The 25750-nt window shown below is 39.5% G+C and overlaps 1 long non-coding RNA gene across 2 annotated transcripts in view; it reads left to right on the forward strand.

The window, feature by feature from the left end:
- Window positions 1-1168: 1168 nt before the first annotated feature.
- LOC126065721 (uncharacterized) overlaps window positions 1169-25750 on the forward strand; it is a 91943-nt gene continuing 67361 nt past the window's right edge. Inside the window, exons 1-3 of one of the 2 annotated variants that reach the window (XR_007514911.1) lie at window positions 1169-1255; window positions 1436-1561; window positions 2810-2910. This is a non-coding gene — a long non-coding RNA (uncharacterized LOC126065721). Of the gene's footprint in view, window positions 1256-1435; window positions 1562-2809; window positions 2911-25750 lie in introns of those variants that run through there. The other variant, XR_007514912.1, reaches the window with a different exon arrangement.

Raw genomic sequence — 25750 nt, forward strand, 5'->3', positions numbered from 1 at the left:
GGCCCGTAAAACAAAACGAGACTAAAAGGCACACCAGCAAGGACAAGAACGCAGGAGGGGACGGGAAAACTGGTAATGGGGAACCCAAGGTTGAGAAGAGGAGAGTGTTGATATGTCATGGGGCTGGCAACCAATGTCACAAAACAATATGTGTATTAATTGTTTAATGAGAAACTAATTTTCTCTGTAAACCTTCATCTAAAGCACAATTAAAAAACAAGAAAACAAAAATCCTCACAACTGGACCAATAAGCAACATCATGATAAAGGGAGAAAATATTGAAGTTGTCAAGGATTTCATTGTACTTGGATCCATAATCAACGCCCACGGAAGCAGCAGTCAAGAAATCAGACGACGTATTGCACTGGGCAAATTTGCTACAAAAGACCTTAAAGTGTTAAAAAGCAAAGATGTCACTCTGAGGACTAAGGTGCGCCTGACCCAGGCCATGGTATTTTCAATCTCCTCATATGCATGTGAAAGCTGGGCAATGAATAAGGAAGACCAAAGAATTGATGCCTTTGAGTTATGGCGCTGAGAAGAATATTGAATATACCACTGACTGCTAAAGAATGAGCAGATCTGTCTTGGAAGAAGTACAGCCAGAATGGTCCTTGAAATGAGGATGGTGAAGACTTTGTCTCACTTGCTTTGGACATGTTCTCAGGAGGGACCAGTTCCTGGAGAAGGACATCATACGTGGTAAAGCAGAAAACCCATTGCTGTTGAGTCTTTTCCGACTCAAAGCGACTCGATAGGACAGAGCAGAACTGCCCCATAGGGTTTCCAAGGAGCAGCTGATGGATTCGAACTGCCAGTCTTTTGGTTAGCAGCTGAACTCTTAACCACTGTGCCACCAGGGCCACGGCAAAGTAGAGGGTCAGCAAAAAAGAGGAAGACCTTCAGTGAGATGGATGGACACAGTGGCTGCTACAGTGGGCTCAAGCATAACAAAGATTGTGAGGATGGTGCAGGACCGGGCAGTAATTTGTTCTGTTCTACAGAGGGTCGCTATGAGTTGAATGGACTTCAGGGCACCCAAGACATGCAGCATTTCCTGATTTCCACTAGGTGGCACTGCAGTGCCATGTGATAGGGTTATAAGACGTAGAGACAGAACAAGATTTCTGCTTTGAAGAATCTTTTTCTGTGCAGAAATACCTGATAAAACACGACAGATACTATAGCAGGGGAGAACGAGATGCTAAGGGAACCGCTGATGTGGCCCAGGGCCTCTCTGGGAAAAGCTTTTGGGTAATATTCCCCTTTCTGGCCACACATACCTGAAGTAATGTTTGAATCCTTTGGCAGTTATTTTCTACCTCAAACAGGGTTCACCGTTTTATTTAATAGCTGGGACTACTGTTGTTACTTTCCATTTACATTTCCTTTTTACTCTGCAAATTCATGGCTTTTATATTTGTTCATATGTAGGAAAACTTCAGTTCTCAGCTGGACTGCAGGCCGTATCCCTGGGAAAGAAGGGCTTCAGTGGAGCTTTTTGAGATCTCATGGTGGATATTAGGCAAGACTTGGAACGTGTGAGGGAGTCGAAAACCGGTATGTTGGCCACTAACAATTCAGTTTTATGGAATTTGTTTTAAGCCTTTGATAGAAGATGCCTGTTTGTGTTTAAGAGACTCCGTAAAGCTTCATATCATCATTGTAAGTGGAGACGCCTCATTGTTATTCTTTCATATTCTTGTAATAATATTCACTTGTGCAGAAATGCAGATTGTTTTAGAAACTTGAATGGACTCTCCATTTTTCTCTTTTCCTCTTATTCGGGTGAAATCAAATTACTCATTTCTTTGGTTACACTGGAGCTCTGGTGGCATAGCGGTTAAGAACTCAGCTGCTAACCAAAAGTTGGCAGTTTGAATCCACCAGCTACTCCTTAGAAACCCTATGGGATAGTTCTGCTGTCTTACAGGGTCACTGTGAGTCAGAATCGACTTGATGGCAATGGGTGTTTGGTTTTTTTGGTGATACTGGTCCCTGGGTGGTGCAAATGGTTAACGCACTTGCTGCCAACCAAAAGGCTGGTGGTTCAAGCCCACTCAGAGGCACCTTGAAATACAGTCTTGGTGATCTACTTCAGAAAAAATCAGCCATTGAAAATTCTATGAAGCACAGTTCTGCTCTGACACACATGGGGTCGCCATGAGTCAGAACTGACTTGACGGCCACTGGTCTGGCTTCTGGATATCTGGTTATACTGAAAAAAATTTAATTGAGTATTGCTATATATTTCCCCTCCTCTTTTGGAAGCATTCTGCTGCAGAGGTTTTGCTTTGATCTATTTTAATCGTTAAGTTTTTTAATCTTATCAGATTTCAACTTTCTAAATACATGCTTTCATAAGGGTACACCTAAATTGATGTTAGGCATTTCTGGATGTCAGTGTATAAAAAACTTTTTTTAATCTCCTTGTTTGACCTAACTATGGCTCTCAATATTGTGGTGTTTGGAGTGTCTTGGGTCCAGCGATGCACTCTGTTGTTGCAGTGTGGATATATGGCTCAGTTTTCAGGTTCAGAAGGTGATGTGGTAAGGTTATTTGAGAACCACTTCCGGCTGACATCTCATCCCCACTATGACCTGTATCAGTACAGCATCAACTATGATCCACATAGAGATGCTGGAAATCTCTGTGCAGCTTTACCTAATCACCATGAGGCCGTCATTGGGAAGCAGCGTTATCTCTGATGGAGGTGCTTTATTATTACGTCAGCAAATGCGTGAGCCAGGTGTTAGTAGACAGTTTCCTTACTTCGTTCTCTTTCTCTCGTTTTCCCTTTATTACAGCCAAACTCCTGCTGTTTCTGTTTAACAGTTTGTGAGGAAATCCTGAAGATCTCTTGTCCTTGTTAAAAAAACAAAACCAAGACCATAAAAAAAAAATAAGCCCTGCAAAAAGCCCGTAAGTGCAATGTTTTATTATCATTCATATTCTCTAATGCCTTTAATTTTAGTGCTTAAACTGAATGTTAGCGTAAGGGTATAATATATATTGTTTTACCTTTTTTTATTTTTTATTGGGCGTTAAGTGAAAGTTTATAAATCAAGTCAGTCTCTTGTGCAAAATCTTATACACACCTTACTATATACTCCTAGTTGCCCTCCCCCTAATGAGACAGCACATTCCTTCTATCCACCCTCTATTTCCATGTCCATTCAGCCAGCTTCTGTCCCCCTCTGCTTTCTCATCTCCCCTCCAGACAGGAGCTGCCTACATAGATCCAAGAAGCTCACTCCTCACCAGTATCATTTTCTGTCTTATAGTCCCATCCAAGCTTTCTCTGAAGAGTCGGCTTTGGGAATGGTTTCAGTCTTGAGCTAACAGGTCTGGGAACCGTGACCTCCAGGGTCTCTCTAGTCTCAGTCAGACCATTAAGTCTTGTCTTTTTACAAGAATTTGAGGTCTGCATGCCACTGCTGTCCTACTCCTACAGGGGTTCTCTGTTGTGTTCCCTGTCAGGGCAGTCATCCATTGTAGCCAGGGACCATCTAGTTCTTCTGGTCTCAAGCTGATGTAGTCTCTGATTTATGTGGCCCTTTCTGTTTCTTGGGCTCATAATTACCTTGTGTCTTTGGTGTTCTTAATTCTCCTTTGCTCCAGGTGGGTTGAGACCAATCGGTGCATCTTAGATGGCTGCTTGCTAGCGTTTAAGACCCCAGATGCCACTCTCTAAAGTGGAATCCAGAATGTTTTCTTAATAGATTTTATTATACCAATTGATTTAGATGTCCCCTGAAACCATGGCCCCCAAACCCCCACCACTTCTACTCTAGCCTTCAAAACATTCAGTTTATTCAGGAAACTTCTTTGCTTTTGGTTTAGCCCAGTTGTGCTGACCTGGCCTGTATTGTGTGTTGTCTTTTCTTAACCTAAAGGAGTTCTTAACTACTGTCTAATTAGTGAATATCCCTTTGCCTCCTTCCTTACCTCCCCCCTCTCATAACCATCAAAGAATATTTTCTTCTCTGCTTAAACTGTTTCTAGAGTTCTTATAATAGTGGTCTTATACAATATTTGTCCTTTCGCAACTGACTACTTTCACGTTTCGTTTTTTTAATTTCACTCAGCATAATGCCTTCCAGATTCCTCCATGTTATGAAATGTTGTACAGATTTATCACTGTTCTTTATCAATATGTAGTATTCTATTGTGTGGATATACCATAATTTATTTATCCATTCATCCCTTGATGGGCACCTTGGTTGTTTCCATCTTTTTGCTATTGTAAACAGTGCTGCAGTGAACATGGTTGTGCATGTATCTGTTTGTATGAAGGCTCCTACTTCTTTAGGGTATATGCCAAGTAGTGCAATTGCTGGGTCATATGGCAGTTCTATTTCTAGCTTTTTCAAGAAGCACCAAATTGATTTCCAAAGTGCCTGTACCATTTTACATTCCCTCCAGTAGTATATAAGTGTTCCAGTCTCTCCACAACCTCTCCAACATTTATCATTTTGTGTTTTTTGGACTAATGCCAGCCTTGCTGGGGTAAGATGGAATCTCATTGTAGTTTCAATTTGCATTTCTCTAGTAGCTAATGATCCTGAGCATGTCCTTATGAATCTGTTAGCAGCCTGAATTTTTTCTTTGGTAAGTGCCTGTTAATATCCTTTGCCCTTTTTTTTTTTTAGTTTTTGTTGTGCTTTAAGTGAGCTTTCACAAATCAAGTCAGTGTCTCATGCAAAAGCTTATATCCACCCCTCTATGCACTCCTAACTGTTGTCTCCCTAACAAGACAGCACACCCCCTCTGTATACTCTCTATTTTCATGTCCATTCAGCCAGATTCTGACCCCCTCAGCTCTCACATCTCCCCTCCAGACAGGAGATAGCAACATACTCTCAAGCGTCCACTTGATGCAAGAAGCCCACTACTCACCGGCAGCATCTTCCATCCCATAGTCCAGTCCAATCCCTGTCTGAAGAGTTGGCTTCGGGAATGGTTCCTGTCCTGGGCCAACAGAAGGTCTGGGGACCATGACCTCTGGGGTCCTTCTAGTCTCAGTCAGACCGTTAAGTCTGGTCTTTTTATGAGAATTTGGGGTCTGCATCCCACTGTTCTCCTGCTCCCTCAGGGGTCCTCTGTTGTGTTCACTGTCAGTGCAGTCATCGGTTGTAGCCAGGCACCATCTAGTTCTGGTCTCAGGCTGATGTCATCACTGGCTTATGTGATCCTTTCTGTCTCCTGGGCTCATAATTATCTTGTGTCTTTGGTGTTCTTCATTCTTCTTTGGTCCAGGTGGGTTGAGACCAATTAATGCATCTTAGATGGTGGCTTGCTAGAGTTTAAGACCCCAGTTGCCACTCTCCAAAAATGGGATTCAGAATGTTTTCCTAAAAGATTTTATTATGTCCATTGACTTAGATGTCCCCTGAAACCGTGGTCCTCAAACCCCCACCCCTGCTACACTGGCCTTCAAAACGTTCAGTTAATTCAGGAAACTTCTTTGCTTTTGGTTTAGTCCATTTGTACTGTCCTCTCCTGTATTGTGTCTTTCCCTCCACCTAAAAGATTTCTTATCTACTATCTCATTAGTGAAAACTGCTCTCCCTACCTCCCTTTCTGCCCCTTCTCGTAACCATCAATGAATATTTTCTTCTCTGTTTAGACTATTTTTCCAGTTATTGTAATAGTGGTCTTATACAATATTTGGAAACCCTGGTGGCATAGTGGTTAAGTGCTACGGCTGCTAACCAAAAGGTTGGCAGTTCGAATCTGCCAGGCCCTCCTTGGAAACTCTATGGGGGAATTCTACTGTGTCCTATAGGTTTGCTATGAGTCGGAATCAACTTGACCGCACTGGGTGTGGGTTATACAATATTTGTCCTTTTGCAGGTGACTAATTTCACTCTGCATAATGCCTTCCACATTCCTCCGTGTTATGAAATGTTTCACGGATTCATCATTGTTCTTTATCGATGCGTAATATTCCATTGTGTGAATATAACATAATTGATTTATCCATTCATCCATCGATAGGCACCTTGGTTGCGTCCATCTTTTTGCTATTGTAAATAGTGCTACAGTGAACATGGGTGTGCATGTATCTCTTCGTGTAAAGACTCTTAATTTTCTAGGATATATTCCAAAGAGTGGGATTGCTGGATCATATGGTAATTCTATTTCTAGTTTTTTAAGGCAGTGCCAAATCAATTTCCAAAGTGGTTGTACCATTTTATATTGCCACCAGCAGTGTATAATAGTTCCAGTCTCTCCACAACCTCTCCAACATTTATTATTTTGTGTTTTTTGGGTTAATGCTAGCTTTGCTGGAGTGAGATGGAATCTCATTACAGCTTTGATTTGCATTTCTCTAATGGCTAATGACTCGGCTGCAACAGGTTTCGGTTTTTTAATGGCTAATGATCGTGACTATTTTTTCATGTATCTTTTAGCTACCTGAATATCTTCTTTAGTGAAATGTATGTTCATATCCTTTGCCCATTTTTTAAATGTGTTATATGTCTTTTTCTAGTTGAGTTTTTGCAGTATCATGTACATTTTAGAGATCAGATGCTGATTGGAAATGTAGTAAGCAAAAACTTTTTCCCCGTCTGTAGGTAATCTTTTACTCTTTTGGTGGAGTCTTCGGATGAGCATAGGTGTTTGATTTTTAGGAGCTCCCAGTTATCTAGTTTTCTTCTGCATTGCTAGTAGTGTTTTCTATACTGTTTATGCCATGTATTAGGGCTCCTAGCGTTGTCCGTATTTTTCCTTCCATGATCTTTATCGTTTTAGTTTGTATATTTAGGTCTTTGATCCATTTTGAGTTAGTTTTTGTGTATGGTGTGAGGTATGGGTCTTGTTTCATTTTTTTTGCAGATGGATATCCAGTTATGCCAGCACCATTTGTTAAAGAGACTGTCTTTTCCCCATTTAACTGACACTGGGCCTCTGTGAAATATCAGCTGCTCATATGTGGATGGATTTATGTCTGGATTCTCAGTTCTGTTCCATCGGTCTATGTATCAGTTGTTGTACCACTACCAGGTTGTTTTGACGACTGTGGTGGTATAATACGTTCTAAAATCGGGTAGAGCGAGGCCTCTCGCTTTGTTCTTCTTTTTCAGTAATGCTTTACTTATCCGGGGCTCCTTGCCCTTCCATATGAAGTGGGCGATTTGTTTCTCTAGCTCATTGAAAAATGTCGTTGGACTTTGGATCGGAATTGCATTGAATCTATAGATTGCTTTTGGTAGAATAGAGATTTTTACCATCTTAAGTCTTCCTATCCTTGAGCAAGGTATGTTTTCTCACTTATGTAGGTCTCTTGGTTTTTTGCAGTAGTGTCTGGTAGTTTTCTTTGTATAGGGGTTTTACATCTCTGTAAAGATTTATTCCTAAGTATTTTATCTTCTTGGGGGCTGTTGTAAATGGTATTGATTTGGTGATTTCCTCCTCGATGTTCTTTTTGTTGATGTAGAGGAATCCAACTGATTTTTGTATGTTTGTCTTGTATCCTGATGCTCTCCTGAACTCTTCTATTAGTTTCAGTAGTTTTTTGAGGATTCCTTAGGGTTTTCTGTGTATAAGATCATGTCATTTGCAAATATAGATACTTTTATTTCTTCCTTACCAATCTGGACATGCTTTATTTTTTTATCTAGCCTAATTACCCTGGCTAGGACCTCCAGCACAATGTTGAATAAGAGTGATGATAAAGGACATCCTTTTCTGGTTCCCAATCTCACGGGAAATACTTTCAGACTCTCCCCATTTAGGATGATGTTGGCTGTTGGCTTTGTATAAATGCCCTTCATTATGCTGAAGAATTTTCCTTCTATTCCTATTTTGCTGAGAGTTTTTTCATGAATGGGTGTTGGACATTGTCAAATGCCTTTTCTGCATCAATGGATAAGATCATGTGGTTCTTGTTTTTTGTTTTATTTGTATGATGAATTACATGAATCGGTTTTCTAATGTTGAACCATCCCTGCATACCTGGTATGAATCCCACTTGGTCATGGTGGGTTATTTTTTTGTTATGTTGTTGAATTCTAATGGCTAGAAATTTGTTGAGCATTTTTGCATCTAATTTCATTACGGATATAGCTCTATAATTTTCTTTTTTTTTTTTTTACAGGCCACTATTTTTCTTCCTTTTCTTTTTTTTTAAATACTTTTTATTGTGCTTTAAGTGAACGTTTACAAATCAAGTCAGTCCGTCACATATAAGCTTATATACACCTCACTCCATACTCCCACTTACTCTCCCTCTGATGAGTCAGCCCGCTCCCTCCTTTCAGTCTCTCCTTTCGTGACAATTTTGCCAGTTTCTAACCCTCTCTACCCTCCTATCTCCCCTCCAGACAGGAGATGCCAACAGTCTCAAGTGTCCACCTGATACAAGTAGCTCACTGTTCATCAGCATCTCTCTCCAACCCATTGTCCAGTTCCTTCCATGTCTGATGAGTTGCCTTCGGGAATGGTTCCTTTCCTGGGCCAACAGAAGATTTGAGGACCATGACCGCCAGGATTCCTCTAGTCTCAGTCAGACCATTAAGTCTGGTCTTTTTATGAGAATTTGGGGTCTGATCTCCTGCTCCCTCAGGGGTTCTCTGTTGTGCTCCCTGTTAGCGCAGCCATCGGTTGTGGACGGGCACCATCTAGTTCTTCTGGTCTCAGGATGATGTAAGTCTCTGGTTCATGTGACCCTTTCTGTCTCTTGGGCTCATAGTTATCGTGTGACCTTGATGTTCTTCATTCTCCTTTGATCCAGGTGGGTTGAGGCCAATTGATGCATCTTAGATGGCCGCTTGTTAGCATTTAAGACCCCAGACGCCACATTTCAAAGTGGGATGCAGAATGTTTTCATAATAGAATTATTTTGCCAATTGACTTAGAAGTTCCCTTAAGCCATAGTCCCCAAACCCCCGCCCTTGCTCCGCTGACTTTCAAAGCATTCAGTTTATGCCGGAAACTTCTTTGCTTTTAGTTCTGTCCAGTTGAGCTGACCTTCTGTGTATTAAGTATTGTCCTTCCCTTCACCTAAAGTAGTTCTTATCTACTAACTAATCAGTAAATAACCCTCTCCCACCCTCCCTCCCTCCCCACCTCATAACCACAAAAGTATGTATTCTTCTCAGTTTATACTATTTCTCAAGATCTTATAATAGTTGTCTTATACAATATTTGTTCTTTTGCCTCCAATTTCACTCAGCATAATGCCTTCCAGGTTCCTCCATGTTATGAAATGTTTCACAGGTTCGTCACTGTTCTTTATCGATGCGTAGTATTCCATTGTGTGAATATACCACAATTTATTTAACCATTCCTCTGTTGATGGACACCTCGGTTGCTTCCAGCTTTTTGCTATTGTAAACAGAGCTACAGTAAACATGGGTGTGCATATATCTGTTCGTGTGATAAAGGCTCTTATTTCTTTTGTTGCACTCTTTGTATTTGTTCCAGTTGTAGGGACAGTTCTCTGATTTTGGCTCTTTCTTCTTTTTGTATGTGTGCATTTATCGATATAAATTGACCTCTAAGCACTGCTTTTGCTGTGTCCCAGAGGTTTTGATAGGAAGTGTTTTCATTCTCATTGCATTCTATGAATTTCTTTATTCCCTCCTTAATGTCTTCTATAACCCAGTCTTTTTTCAGTAGGGTATTGTTCAGTTTCCAAGTATTTGATTTCTTTTCCCTAATTTTTGTGTTATTGATTTCCACTTTTATGGCCTTGTCGTCTGAGAAGATGCTTTGTAATATTTCGATGTTTTGGATTCTGCAAAGGTTTGTTTTATGACCTAATATGTGGTCTATTCTAGAGAATGTTCCATGTGCGCTAGAAAAAAAGGTATACTTTTAAGCAGTTGGGTGGAGTGTTTCGTAAGTCTATGAGGTCAAGTTGCTTGATTGTAGCACTTAGGTCTTCCGTGTCTCTATAGAGCTTCTTACTGGAAGTCCTGTCCTTCTTCGAAAGTGGTGTGTTGAAGTCTCCTACTATAATTGTGGAGGTGTCTATCTCACTTTTCAGTTCTGTTAAAGTTTGTTTTATGTATCTTGCAGCCCTGTCATTGGGTGCATAAATATTTAATATGGTTATATCTTCCTGGTCAATTGTCCCTTTAATCATTATGTAGTGTCCTTCTTTATCCTTTGTGGTGGATTTAACTTTAAAGTCTATTTTGTCAGAAATTAAAATTGCTACTCCTGCTCTTTTTTGCTTGTTGTTTGCTTGATATATTTTTTTCCATCCTTTGAGTTTTAGTTTGTTTGTGTCTCTAAGTCTAAGGTGTGTCTCTTGTAGGCGGCATATAAATGGATCGTGTTTCTTTATCCAGTCTGAGACTCTCTGTCTCTTTATTGGTGCATTTAGTCCATTTACATTCAGCATAATTATAGATAAGTATGTGTTTAGTGCTGTCATTTTGATGCCTTTTTATGTGTGTTGTTGACAATTTCATTTTTCCACTTACTTTTTTGTGCTGAGACATTTTTCTTTGTAAAATTGTGTGTTCCTCATTTTCATAGTAGTTGAATTTATGTTTGCTGAGTCGTTATGTTTTTCTTGGTTTTTATTTTGAGTTATGGAATTGTTAGACCTCTTTGTGCTTACCTTAATATTTACCCTATTTTTCTAAGTAAAAACCTAACTTGTATTGTCCTATATCGCCTTGTTTCCCTCTCCATATGGCAGTTCTATGCCACCTGTATTTAGTCCCTGTTTTTGATTATTGTGATCTTTTACATATTGACTTCAATGATTCCCTGTTTTGAGCGTTTTTTAAATTTTTTTTTCAATTAATCTTAATTTGTTTTTGTGATTTCCCTTGGATGTTCTGTTCTCTGACCTTGTGCTGTGCTGGTATCTGATATTACTGGTTTTCTGACCAAACAATTTCCTTTAGTATTTCTTGTAGCTTTGGTTTGGTGTTTGCAAATTCTCTAAGCTTGTGTTTATCTGTAAATGTTTTAATTTCGCCTTCATATTTGAGAGAGAGTTTTGCTGGATATATGATCATTGGCTGGCAGTTTTTCTCCTTCAGTGCTCTATATATGTCATCCCATTGCCTTCTTGACTGCATGGTTTCTGCTGAGTAGTCTGAACTTATTCTTATTGATTCTCCTTTGTAGGAGACCTTTCTTTTATCCCTGGCTGCTTTTAAAATTTACTCTTGATCTTTGGTTTTTGCAAGTTTGATGATAATATGTCTTGGTGATTTTCTTTTTGGATCAATCTTAAATGGGGTTCGATGAGCATCTTGGATAGATATCCTTTCGTCTTTCATGATGTCAGGGAAGTTTTCTGCCAAAAGATCTTCAACTATTCTCTCTGTATTTTCTGTTATCCCTCCCTGTTCTGGAACTCCAGTCACACGCAAGTTATTCTCCTTAATAGAGTCCCAAATGATTCTTAGGGTTTCTTCATTTTTTTAAATTCTTTTATCTGATTTTTTTTCAGCTATATTGGTGTCAATTCCCTGATCCTCCAGATCTCCCACTCTGCATTCCAATTGCTCGATTCTGCTCCTCTGACTTCCTATTGAGTTGTCTAATTCTGTAATTTTACTGTTAATCTTTTGGATTTCTGAATGCTGTCTCTCTATGGATTCTTGCAGCTTATTAATTTTTCCACTATGGTCTTGAATAATATTTTTGATTTCTTCAACTGCTTTATCAGTGTGTTCCTTGGCTTTTTCTGTAGATTGCCTTATTTCATTTATAAGGTCATCCCTGATGTCTTGAAGCATTCTGTAAGTTAGTTTTTTATATTCTGCATCTGGCAGTTCCAGGATTGTATCTTCATTTGGGAAAGATTTTGATTCTTTAATTTGGGGAGTTGTAGAAGCAATCATGGTCTGCTTCTTTATGTGGTTTGATATTGACTGCTGTCTCTGAGGCATCTATAAGATATTGTAATGATTTATTTTATATTTGCTCACCGAGTCTTATCTTGTTTTGTTTTCTTTCAGTATACACACATGGGCTACTAGATTGCACTGTCTTGATTGTTGTGGGCTTTGAATCACTTATGTCCTATTACCAGGTGGTTTGGGCTGTTACCAGATATATAAGCCTAAGCGTCTATTCACTATTCTTGAGTAGAGTCTAATTTTCGGTCACCAAGTGTGTGGGGTAGACTGTCACCTATTCACTTAGAGGAGTGGTGGTGATAGTTGTATGCACCAGATTCTAGTAGCAGCAGGGCGTCACACTCGAGCGGGGGTAGGATGCTGACAGGCTTCCCCCAAGTGCCAGTGAGTTAGGTGTGTCTCTATTCCTTAAGCACTTTGGTGGGTGGGCTCTGCAGCTGTACCTGAGGCACCCAATGCATGTACCTCTACAGATTGGTAGGTGTCACTATCCTCAGACTCCTATGGCAGGAGGCTAGGTGGTTTGGGTGGAGCTTCAGCCCTCAGTTCCCCGTTGTGGGTCAGTGAGGGCTCTGTTTAATAGGTAGAGATATCAGACCTGGGAAACTTGTCTTTCCAGTAATCCACTAAAACAATTACAGTCAGATCACTATTAGAATTGCCTTTGCATTATAATAGCCACCTTGTTCCCTGTAGGGATGAAAGCCCAAGACCGTGGATCTCATATGCTTGGTTGGAGCTGGTTCTGTATTTTTAGTCCAATTTCGGGAAGTCAGGGAAGGATTCTTGGTCCCTGGGTTTTTTTTTTTTTTTTTTTGTAGCTGCTTCTCTCAGGCCAGGAGAATGGGTTAGGAAAAGACAAAACAAAACAAAACAAAAAAACAAACAAACAAAAAAAACGCAGAGCACTTCACTCTCTGGCCAAGGAAATTCCAATGTTAATGAAGCCGCCTGGGAAGGGGAGGGGAGGATCAGATAGATCGGAGAGAGTAGCAGCCTGGAATATAGACAAAGTTACTAATCTTGCTTGGTGAGGACTGTTTTATCTGAGATTCCCGAGGTGTGTGTATCCTGTGGTTGGGTCGAGATTGCCCCCAAGGGTCAGGCCCACGTCCTGTGCTTGTGGTGTCTGAGAAGCTGTGGTCAGTTCCTCCACTCCCAGTCCAAAGCCCAGCGCCAAGGTTTCCCGGCTGGGACACTGCACTCCAGGCTCCAAAACCAGTCGTTGCCTCCCGGTGACTTCTCCTCCTGTCAGCCGCATTGCTGCACTGCCTGCGTGCACTGGCTGGGCTTCCCCCAAGGTCACTTCAGGGGGTTAGGCCTGTGTCCCGTGTTTGCGCCATCTCAGGACACCATGCTCAGGTCCCCTGCGCCTAGTCCAAAGCCTGGCACCAAGGTTTTCTGACTGGGATGCTGGCTCCAGGCTCCGAAAACAATCGCTGCTTCCCCGTGGTTGCTCGTTTCCTCGTTAGCCTCGTCAATGTGCAGCCTGCTTGCACTGGCTGAGTCTCTGTCACTCAGATCAACTCTTTAGATCTGTGTTTGATGGTCAGGGTTCGTAGATTGTCATGTATGTGATCGATTCACTTGTTTTTCCGAGTCTTTTTTGCGAGAGGGATCCAAGGTAGCTTCTACCTAGTCAGCCATTATAGTCCCGCCTATAATTTTCTTTTTTTGTGGAGTGTTTATGTCGCTTGTCATATATATAAATGACTCAGTTGTTTTTTCAGGTCTTTGTTGTAAGAGGGGCCACGGGAAGCATCTTACTACTCCACCATCTTGGCCCCACCTCTGTGCTTAAGTGTTCTTCAAAATTTGGTTAAATTTTCTTTGTTTTCTATTTAAAGGAATTGACTCATTTTCAAATTTAGGATAAACAGAACTGTGTTTATTGGTATTGATTTTTCATATGATATTGAAATCAACAAAAGTCCACTGCAGAATTTGTTTCAAGCATCAATGAAGAATCAACACAGCAAGTAAGCACTGGCAGAAGTTGTTAGTTGGTATGAAGACTTTAAAATGGAGAGGTGAATCAAACTAGTTGTTTTTGACAACTCACGAGGTCTCAGGAGCTTGATGACAAGTTGTTCTTGTCCTGATCCTCTGGCCAAGTTATACATCAAACATTTTGAGTGGAAGACACTCTATTAGTTTTATACTGCTGTGTAACAAATTATCAAAAGCTTAGCTTTAAAAAGCACCCATTTTCACTCAGTTCTGTGGGTCAGAAGTCTGGCATTACATGGCTCTCAGGGCCTTAAAATGCTCAAATCAAGGTGTCAGCTGAGCTACGTTCTTACTTGGAAGTTCGGGAACCTCTTCCAAGCCCATGGAGTTGTGACAGAAATCATTTCCCAGGATTGAGGATCATTTCTTTGCTGGCTCTCTAGTGGAGGCCAGTATCAGGTCCTAGAAGTTGTTCACATTCCTTCTCACATGGTCCCTTAAATTTCAAATCAACCAAAGCACGATGAATCTTTCTCATGTTTGAACTCTCTCTGACTTCCCCTTCAGCCATCAACCAGAAGAAAAAGTCTCTACTTTCAAAGGGGCTCATGCAATAAGAGCAGATTCACCTGGCTAATTCTAACGTCAAGGATGCCATACAGCCTGACATAATCATGGGTGTGCTATCTCACCATATTCACAGATTCTGGGGATGAGGGTTGGACATCTTGGGGACCACTTTTGGAATTCTGCCTACCACAGGCTCTGATCAGTGAGTCTCTCCATGGAGACCATTAACACATGAGGGAAACACTTAGCAGGTGCGTGAGTGAAGACAGATGGAAATCCACAGCTGTTGCTCAGAGGCCTACAGATGTAGGATATGGTGTTCCTCATAAATTTATGCATAAAATACCTGGAAAAGGAGAAGTTCTACCTAGCATGCCTATCCTTTTCTCCAGAGATCATTTTATTTTCTGTCCTTACAGTGCTAACCACACCCTGAAATGCACTTGCACACTCTTCAGTTTGTAATTCCTTGTGTATTACACTGTGTGACCACTACACACCACCAATATGTGTAATAATGTTTGTGGCCCACAGAGTATAACCTGATCTTTATTTGGATGGATGACTTTATGTTGTTCAGTCAGACTCTGTTTCAGTTCAATAACATTGTTTTACCATACTTTTTTTGGAAATGAGAAAGTGTTACAATAACAGGGAAAAATTAAACTTTCATTCACTAGACAAATATTTTTGAATGCTTAGCATGTTCAAATGCTGAGAATCTGTAGGTAAAAATGTAGACCAAAAAGAATGCTTGCTCTTTCCCTTGGAGTTTAAATTCTGGAGAAGAGGAAGGCAAAGAAATACATCAGATAATGTAAGGCGGTCATTTACTCTGATAAAATAAAATGCAGCTCTGGATAGAAGGTTAACTATATATATTTATATATATGTTGTTGTTGTTAGGTGCCATTGAGTCAGTTCCAACTCATAGCAACCTTATGTACAACACAATGAAACACCGCCTGGTCCTGCACCATTCTTACAATCATTCCTATACTTGAGCCCATTGTTGCAGCAACGGTGTCAATCCATCTCATTGAGGGTCTTCCTCGCTTTTGCTGATCCTCTACTTTACCAAGCATGATATCCTTCTTCAGGGACTGGTCCCTCCTGATAAAAAATCATGTCCAAATTATGCGAGACAAAGTCTTACCATCCTCGCCTCTAAGGAGCATTCTGGCTGTACTTCTTCCAAGACATATATAACCAAAACCAAATTCAATGCCGTCGAGTCAATTCTGACTCTTTGGCGACCCTGTATGTATACACATATTTATATTTACACACAGTTTACTTGATATGTTGAAACATTGTCACAATGGCTTTCACTGTTCCAAAGCAAACTGCTCCCTCAAAACAGATTATTATAGATGAGTGTCTTAGGCTGTGTTCTCTAGAGAATTAAAACCAGCGAAGTATATAAATTCATATATAGAGAGAGATTTATATCAAGGAAAAGACTCACATGATTGTAGAGGATGGAAAGTCCCAAGTCTGTGGGTCAGGCTGGAGGCTTCTCCTGGCTCATATAGCCTCAAGGGCTGACAAACACAAAATTGGCGGGTAAGGTGGTAGGTGCTGGCTCACAGACTGTGAAAGCTGATGAATCCCAAGATTGGCAGGTGAGCTGCTAGCTCAAGTCCCAAGAATTAGAGGTCACATGAACAGGAGCCAGCTGCAGGATCCAGAGTACACAAGAGCCAATGAGATTTGCCAGAAAGTGCACATATATTGGATGCAGGCCACACCCCCAAGGAAATTCCCTTTCACCTGATTGGCTGCTCGTAACAGATCTCATCATGGAGGTGATAACATTATTATATAGCTACCAAATTATATAACTGCCAAAAGACTGAGAATCATAGCCCAGCCAAGCTGACATACAACCTTAACTATCACAGTGGGGCACAGTTTAGGACATCTATCTAGAAGCAAGGACCTCTAGGAACACTGGATTTTTGTTTTATTGCATTCCCCAGTAGGTGAGACTACAGTAGTCGTGCATATTGTGTGTGTAATTTGTAATAATATTAGTGAATGTTTTCGTTGTATTTTACTACTTGTGTGCATTCAAAATTTCATAAAATCCTTCAGATATCAAAAGAGACCAATACGTTTGTGAGCTCTGCAGGGGATGAAATATTGATCCTTAATCAGACCCTCAGCTGCTGATCCAACCTTGTTTTCATAGAGTAATTCAGAAAGGAAAACATTAAAAATTAAGGTTTTTGTTTTCCAAACTGTTTTATTTTTCTCTGAACAGATGATATTCTCTGTGTGTTCTCCAAGAATCAGGGCAAGAGCTTGTGACTGGGTTGACAGCCTGCTTGCATGGTCAGTGTCTTGTGGTGTTGGGAGTGCCTGCCTCTACACAGTTGTCCCCATCAGAGGAGATACTGCTCCCCAGGGGTTGTTCTGTAATGACTGGGGACAGTTTGGGTTGGCACAACTGCAGGGAGATGAGTGCTACAGGCATTGAATGGGTAGGAGCCAGGGATGCTGCTAAACATCCTGACATGCACAGGACAAGCCCAGACAACAAATGATTATCTGATTCAAAATGTCAATAGTGCAGTCGTTGAGGAATCCTGGACTAGGCTGAGGAACTAGAGAGTGAAACCGTTCTGAATGTTACAGTCTTGAAAATGGACGCTGAATTTCTCAAAAATAGCAATAGTGTCATGGATTGAACTACGTCCCCCCAGAGATGTGTGTATTAACTTGGTTAGGTCATGATTCCCAGTATTCTGTGGTTGTCCTCCACTTTGTGTTTGTAATTTTATTTTGAAGAGGATTAGGGTGGATTGTAACACCCATGCCAGGTCACATCCCTGATCGAATATAAAGGGAGTTTCCCTGGAGTGTGGCCTGCACCACCTCTTATATCTCAAGAGATGAAAGGAAAGGGAAGCTAGCAGAGAGGCGACCTCATACCACCAAGAAAGCAGTGCCGGGAGCAGAGTGCATCCTTTGGACCCGGCGTCCCTGCGTGGAGAAGCTCCTAGTCCGGGGTAAGATTGACAAGAAGGCCGACAGAGAAAGAGCCTTCCCTTGGAGCTAACACCTTGAATTTGGACTTTAGCCTACTTTACCGTGAAGAAATAAATTTCCCTTTGTTAAAGCCATCTACTTGCGGTATTTCTGTTATAGCAGCACTAGATTACTAAGACAAATAGCCAGTTTGTTCCAAGTCATGGAATATTTACACCTGTTTCTGGTTTCTCTTCAGATGCACTGAAGGTCTGGAGTAGGTGTAATCCATGCCTGCCTTCTTATATGATCATGTGTGGGGACAACGGAGTGGGAGATGGTCAGCTTCAACCATTGCTTGACCATGAAATACCACAGTTTCTGGTTTCCTTAAAATACATTTCCCCCTAATCACTCAAGTATATACATTTTCAAGTGCAGCTGGTTGACAGCTGAATGAAGAATGAGAGAGAAGTAGCTTGATACAAACAGTATGCTTCAGTGGATGGCAGGGGAGAAAAGAGATCCTTCCTCTTTGTGTTTCATATTCCAGTCAGAGAGCAAAACAGAATTGGAGCACTGGTGTAGCAGAGGTTTTCTCCAGGGGACCTCTGTGATCTTTCTGTTTTTTCAATCTCCCTTCAAGTGTCAATGTAGGAGAGTTTAACTTCAAATATTTATAAGAATCCATGGAAGTAGCCAGACATGATTTCTACTTATTTCTCTCTTAGCTTGGAGTTTTTGTAAGTATCTGAGCTGAGAACCCCATCCAGGTGGTGCCTCTGGCCTCAGCTTGTGGGTTTTTTAGGCCTGCAGCCCAGGAGCAGTAGCAGGAATGATCCTGAGGTTGTGAGGAAGGGTCCCTTACCCTAGGGTGTGGGTGGCTATGAATAGATACCTCCTTGCTTACTGCTTGAAACAGGCAGGTGGTTCTGGATGGTAAACTGAGGAACGAGGAGGGCTGCTGTCTAGATTCTTTTTATAGTGCCTTTGTGTGTGATGTTGCAACACTGAATACTTCTAAGATAATACTGAGTAAACGTAGTGACAAGTATAATTGTTTAATGTATCAAACTAACAGTAATTGTGGTGAAGAAACAAGTGAACACCAGATTTTTGGTTATTGATGTAGAGTTATGTAGAGTTGACCAGAAAGGAAGGGTAAGTCACTTTTTTTCTCTTTAAGAACTGGCTCAATAATTTTCTCAAATCAATTCAGCTTAGCAAAATCATTTAATTCCAATACCCTCACCTTAAAGCACTTCTGATGTTTTACAACTAATTTGGTCTCTATTTATGACTGTTGGTCAGGGTTCTTAATTTGCATATAGGAACTGTGATTTGTCTGTTTGAGTTTCTTGATCAAATATTTAGAAAAGTCTATGACCAATTAAAAGTTAATTTATAGGGTCACTATCAGTCGGGATCGACTGGCACTGAGGTTTTTTTTTTTTTAATGAGTCAGAATCGACAACAGGTTTTTAATTAAAAAAAATTAAAAGTAGAAATTGAAAAAATAGTAAAAGTAAAAATATTTTCGTGTATGATTATAAAAGGTAATAAATTATATTGCCAATTCTGAATCATCACAAATAAAATTATACTGAATATACCCTAAATATAAAAATCTTCAATTATTTAATAGCTTATGGATGTTTCTATTTTTAAAATATATTTTACTTCTTTTAAATGGGGTGATATGAAAAAACAGAATAGAGACCAGTTTCTCTTACGTGGAATATTTTTATTTGACACTATCCCTATGAGGCTGGATAAATAAGGCATTGCCAAACTAATAGGAACAGTAAGTAGGCAACAAAATATACATTCGTCCCTGTTATCCCTGAAAACCATGTGGTAATTCAGAACAGTGATTCAGTTATTGCCTGTCTTGTTATAATGAAACAGTCCACCAGGAGTAAGAATCAGCAGAAAATACAGCAAGATTAGATGCCCAAAAGTTTCAGATAATGAAACAGTTGGAGAAATTTTATATAAAAGCATGCATAAATGAGAAAAGATATAAAAATGGAATAAAGAGCATGAGGAAAAGAACTAAGAAATGTTGCACTGAAAGCACAAAGATGATCCAAAAGCACAAAGTGAGACAATACACATAAAAATAAATCTAATATTTACAATAAATATAAATAGATTAACCTTAGCAGTTATGTCAGTTAGGGTGTTAGTATACGGCTAGATTTTCTTTGGAAGAAAAACTCTTAATGTGCATTACAAACACACTAAAACTGAAAGCAAAAGGATGTAAAAATATGCCAGGTTATATCTAAAAAACATCTGGTTTGGGTTATATTAATATAAATAACTAGCCCTTGAACACTTAAGTGTAGAGAAATTCAGAAAACTAATAATACACTGGAAAGATAATAAACTATCCATAAATATGGATAAACGATAAAATTTAGGTTGAGTAAAAGTCATTTGAAGCATGAAACAAACTTATTAAATATGTAGGTAATGATGTAGATAGATAGATGTTGTTGGGTACCATCGAGTCAATTTTCAACTCATAGCAACCCTATGTGACGGAGTAGAACTGCCCCATAGGGTTTCCTGGGCTGTAATCTATATTGGAACAGATCACCAGGTCTTTCTCCAGCAGAGCTGCTGGGAGGGTTCCAACTGCCAAGCTTTCAGTTAGCAGCCCCAAGTGCTGTTAAGTTTGTTGATTAGAGATACATATCTAGGTAATTAAAGTATTAAAAGCTGTGCATGAGAATGCTAAGCACGGAAATATAAATAGAAAGTTACCTCTAGGGAAGGAGGTGGACGAATGGGTGCAAACAAGGTACAAACATAGACGTGGGACTTGAAGTATGTCTGTTTTTTAAAGACCTGAAGACAATAAAATATACTAAGATTTAACAAAGCTAGGTACTGGGCATACAGGCGTTCATTTTATTCTTATTTTTTCCTCTGTGCTTGAAATTGAGTATTAAAAATATATGATCTTTAAATCACCTTTCTTCATTAAGTGACCAAACAAAACAGTTGTGGGTGTAGTTTCTATGATTATGATAACTCTAAAGCTTTGGAAACACGTTTATTAAAAAATGATGTTTATTCTGTTCACTGACTGCCTTATTGACTGACTGTCATCCCTAGTTGGGAGTATATTCCAGTGATTCCTCAATAGATATGGGGTCCCTGCTGGGCTATACCCTCGGTTTTTTTACTCCATTCCCTGAATCCCTAAATCCCCAAATTCTTGTCTAGTGAGTCTTGGGGTTGATGAGGTGTGGAGCCTTCTAGGTCTGTTAAGGCTGAAAAGGTTAAACTATTGATTGTCTATCTTGTTAACTAAGGTCATATCAAATATGCCAGTTTCACATTTCTGCCTCTATGCATCAGTGCATATGCCTTGAAATCTAAAGCCCATGAGAGCCATTACCTGTGTCAATGTATCTTTCTTTCATGGATCTGTGGAAACCCTGGTGGTACAGTGGTTAAGAGCTATGGCTGCTAACCAAAATGTCAGCAGTTCGAATCCAGAAGGCGCTCCACGGAAACTCTATGAGGCAGTTCTGCTCTGTCCTGTAGGGTCGCTACGAGTCAGAATTGGCTTGACGGCAACGAGTTCTGGTTTTATGGATCTGCTTTATCAAATCACTGTCCAGCAGTCAGACAGGCTTCTAAATTTAGGGGAAACACTTTCAGTCTAGGGGATGTAAATTAATGTACTATATGCTTTCACTTCAGATACTAGGTGTACTACAGTCTTCTAAAATAAGCTGAGGCTCGTGTGTCCTCTAATTCCAGGTATGATTTTTTTATTGTGACTCAGTCTGTGAAAGATGGTGCTGTTACTCCCACTCATTATAACGTCATCTATGACATGGTTTGCTTGAAACCAGATACAGTAGAGTTTAATTTACAAGCTATGCCACATGTATTATAATTTGCCAGTATTTTTTTTTAACAAATCCATTGCTTATCCTTGAATCTGTACTTTCTGAACTTTTGAATTGTATATGAGGATTCAAATCTACAGAAAGTAGATGTAAATTAAGAATTTGTTTCATTTCTCATTCACTAAAGGGTGTCATTCAAGTTCCTGCTCCTTGCCACTATGCCCATAAACTGGCTCAGCCTGTGGGGCAGAATATTCAAACCACCCACATTGGACACTGTCAAACTGTCCATATTAACTCTGATCTATAGAAGAAGGTCAAAGTTCTTTGAAAACTACAGCTTGTGTGTGTGTGTATATATGTATATATGTGTATATGTATGTACATATGTATATATGTATATGTATGTATGTGTAATATATATGTATATATATACATATATATACACAAATATATATATACATTTATACGGAAACCCTGGTGGCGTAGTGGTTAAGTGCTACGGCTGCTAACCAAACGGTTGGCAGTTCGAATCTGCCAGGTGCGCCTTGGAAACTCTATGGGGCGGTTCTACTCTGTCTTATAGGGTCACTCTGAGTCGGAATCGCCTCGATGGCAATGGGTTTTTTTGGTACAGATATATATATGTATATATATATATATATATATACCCTTTGAAGCTAGACTTATTTTCTTATAGCCATAGTTTTAAATTCTAATAATTTTTGGTTGGAGATGAGAGATAGTCAAAGTGATGTATTCTATTTTCAATGCTTCCACTGACTTCACATGAGACACTGTGCATCTTCTTCCAGGAAAGGAAGCTGTCACTTAGAGCTTCATCTGTAAGTTACAAAGATTTTATAACTAAATGTGGCTGAACACTTTCCCTTCCAAGCAAAGTCGCTCTAATAATAGAAGAAGGGTGGGCATTCATCACATGGGGGCACGTGTATGAACAAGTAAATTGTACTCAGAAAACTATAGTTACTTTAGTTTTGAAACATTTATTTTACTTACTGCCAACTACACCCCTCACTGAAAATAAGATGGGGAAAAAAGATGTAAAAAATAGCAAAATAAAATGGGAGTTTTTTGGTTTTAGTTAATATCTTGTATTTCAAAGTGACCTATTACTGTATTATAGTTATGTCTATACTGAGGTAGGAATTTGTGTTTTTGGTGGAGAGGTAATAAAGGACAGCCCGGTGATTTAAAAATTGAAAGCTTAGGCACATGGAAATGTATCCAAACTAAAAAAAGAACAATTACGAGCTTTTTAAAAAATGTTTCTGTTCACTTCACTTCATTCTATTGCATATATCCCAAGTGTAACGTTTTTGTGTTAGCTGACCCATCATCAGAAGGGAGTCGTGAATAAACTGTGTGGAGGAAGCTTATTTGTTTTTCCTGAAAACAGACACATTTTTTTTTTCTCTCTCCACTTAAACTACCTTTAACTAGACTCAGGGAACATCTCATGTCCCCTGTTTGAGAACTGCCTATTTCTCTGTTTTCCTATATTCCTAAATAGAGTGCTATTTTGGAGTTGGGTAGGTTGGGGACGGATTAGTTTCAAACATGCTAGAAATGGCAGCCTTGAAAAGTGTAAAACTGCTTTGATTATAAGTTAATTTAAGCAATTCAGGTTTCCAAGTTGAACCAGTCTTATGGAAATATGATTAAAACAAATGTTATTTAAGAAACTCTATTGCAATCCATGTAAAGTTCAACTAAGCTGTACTACCACTAGGGATAAATAGGATATACATCCATATTTTTGATGAACACATCGTGTTCATTTCTGAAGCTGAGAATTGGATTTGTGTTAACACATTTCTAGATATCTACAAAAACCATTTGGAAGGAACAAACTCAAGGCGGTTATTAGAACTTTCTGAATGTTTCCTATAAATGCAATATGTGCAAATATAACTTATTCCTAAAATTAACCCAGTAATTAGATAACGATAATGTCTAGATTTGGAAATTAAAAAAAGATGTGGTTTAATAAAGTTATTCCTGTTGAAATTGTTGAATTAGGTCTCATTATAAAAATATCATGTTGACCTTAACCTTCATAAGCTACAGATTGGAGAAAAAATGTGGCTTTTTCAAGGTAAATGGAAATGTTATTCTGTTCTAGTGGTCCATCAAACTTCATCGGTTTCATAGTCCTTTAGAAATTAGTTGAAGGGAACTGAACAATAAAAATTTCTAATAGAAAACTGAACTGTCCCAAGTGGTTACAGATAAACACTTCTATAATACATCACAGTACCTACGTATCACATTGCTGATGATGGGCAGGCTGGATAATTATAGGACTGTTAGGAATGCATTTTGCCTACGTAGCACATACTACATACAATTTAAGAAAAATGAACTTCCTGATTATGCCAAGAGTGAACTGATAATACATATCCAACTTCCTGAAGCCTTGGTGGTGCAGTGGTTAAGAGCTATGGCGAACTACAGCTGCTAACCAAAGGGTTGGCAGTTGGAATCCACCAGCCACACCTTGGAAACCCTGAGTCACTCACTATGAGTCAGAATAGACTGTGTCACAAAGGGTTGAATGAGTCCGAATCAACTCGATGGCAATGGGTTTGGTTTTTTGGTTTTTATCAAACCTGCCACTGAGTACAGCTTAGAAAGTTGGACAAATTATTAGAAAAAAATGAAAGAGATGGCAAGGCAAAGAAAAAAAAATCATGGCAAGATCCTGCAGAAGAAAATCCAGGTGATAACCTTTTACTCAGGGCTGCTTTTGATGTCACAAATTCAGAAGAGACAGCTGAGTGGAAAGCACCAAGCTTACATTGCCTGTTGGATAATCCATCCCTGGAAAGGAAACAAAATCATCGATTTGTAAACTCATCATAGAACTGATGATAGCAGAGGCCAGCTGATGCCAGATTGTCATATGACTGATAATAGCTTTGATCACTTGATTACTACAAGTTTTCTCAACTGCAAAGTTATTATTTTCTTTTGTAATTAATGACATGGAAAAACTAATCACCAACTTTATATAGAAAAAAAAGGGGCCCCAGATAAGCAAAATGTTATTGAAAAAAAAAAAAAGAACAAAGTAGGAGGCCTCACACTTCCTAATCTCAGAACCTGCTCTACAGCCATGGTAGTCAAAAAGCCTGTCACTGGTACAATGACAGACACATAGACCAATGGAACAGAATCCAGAACCCAGATGTCAATCCTTCCGCCTATGGTCAGTTGATCTTTAACAGAGGACCAAAGTCCATTTAATGGGGGAAAAGACAGTCTTTTTAACAAACAGTTCTGGCAAAACTAGATGTCCATCCCTAAAAAATGAAATAGGACCCACGCCTCACACCATACACAAAACTAAATGGATTCAAGACCTAAATATAAAACAAAAAACAGTAAAGATCATGGAAGAAAAAATAGGGACAATGCTAGGGGCCCTAATACATGGCATAAATAGAATACAAACCATAACTAACAATGAACAAACACCAAAAGATAAACTAGATAGCTGGGAGATCCTAAAAACTAAACACTTATGCGCATCAAAAGACTTCACCAAAAGAGTAAAAAGACAACCTACAGACTGGGAAAAAAAAATTTTTTTTAGCTATAACATATCCAGCAAGGGTCTAATATCTGAAATCTACAGAATACTTCAACACCTCAACAACAAAAAGACAAATAATCCAATTAGAAAATGTGCAAAAGATATAAATAGACACATCACCAAAGAAGACATTCAGGTGGCTAACAGACACATTAGGAAGTGTTTACGATCATTAGCTATTAGAGAAATGCAAATCAAAACTACAGTGAGATACCAGCTCACCCTGACATTACTGGTGCTAATCAAAAAGAAAATAACAAATGCTGGAAAGATTGTAGAGAGACTGGAACTCTTATACACTGCTTGTGGGAGGGTAAAATGGCACAGCCACTATGGAAAACAATACAGTGCCTCCTTAAAAAGCTAGAAATAGAAGTATAATATGATCCAGCAATCCCAGTCCTAGGAATATATCCTAGAGAAATAAGAGCCATGACCTGAATAGACGTATGTACACCCATGTTCATTGCAGCATTGTTCACAAGAGCAAAAAGAAACAACCTAAGTGCCCATCAACGGATGGATAAACAAATTATGGTACATGCACACAATGGAAACAACCATAAAGAGCAATGATGAATCTGTGAAAAATCCACAACGTGGATGAATCCAGAGGGCATTATACTGAGTGAAATAAGTCAATCACAAAAATACAAATACCATATGAGACCACTATTATAAAAACCCAAGAAAAAGTTTACACACAGTAAAAAATAATCTTTGATTGTTATGAGGGAGGGGAAGGGTGGGAAGGAGAAATCACTAGATGGCAGACAAGTGGAACTTTGGCAAAAGGGAAGACTATACACAATATAGGGGAAGTCAGCACAACTTGACCAAGGCAAACTCACAGAACCTTCAGATACATCCAAACACCTTGAGGGACCAAGTTGTTGGGGCTGAGGGCTGGGGACCATTGTCTTGGGG

This window comes from Elephas maximus, chromosome 22, assembly GCF_024166365.1.
Source record: "Elephas maximus indicus isolate mEleMax1 chromosome 22, mEleMax1 primary haplotype, whole genome shotgun sequence".
In the NCBI taxonomy this organism is placed as follows: domain Eukaryota; kingdom Metazoa; phylum Chordata; class Mammalia; order Proboscidea; family Elephantidae; genus Elephas; species Elephas maximus.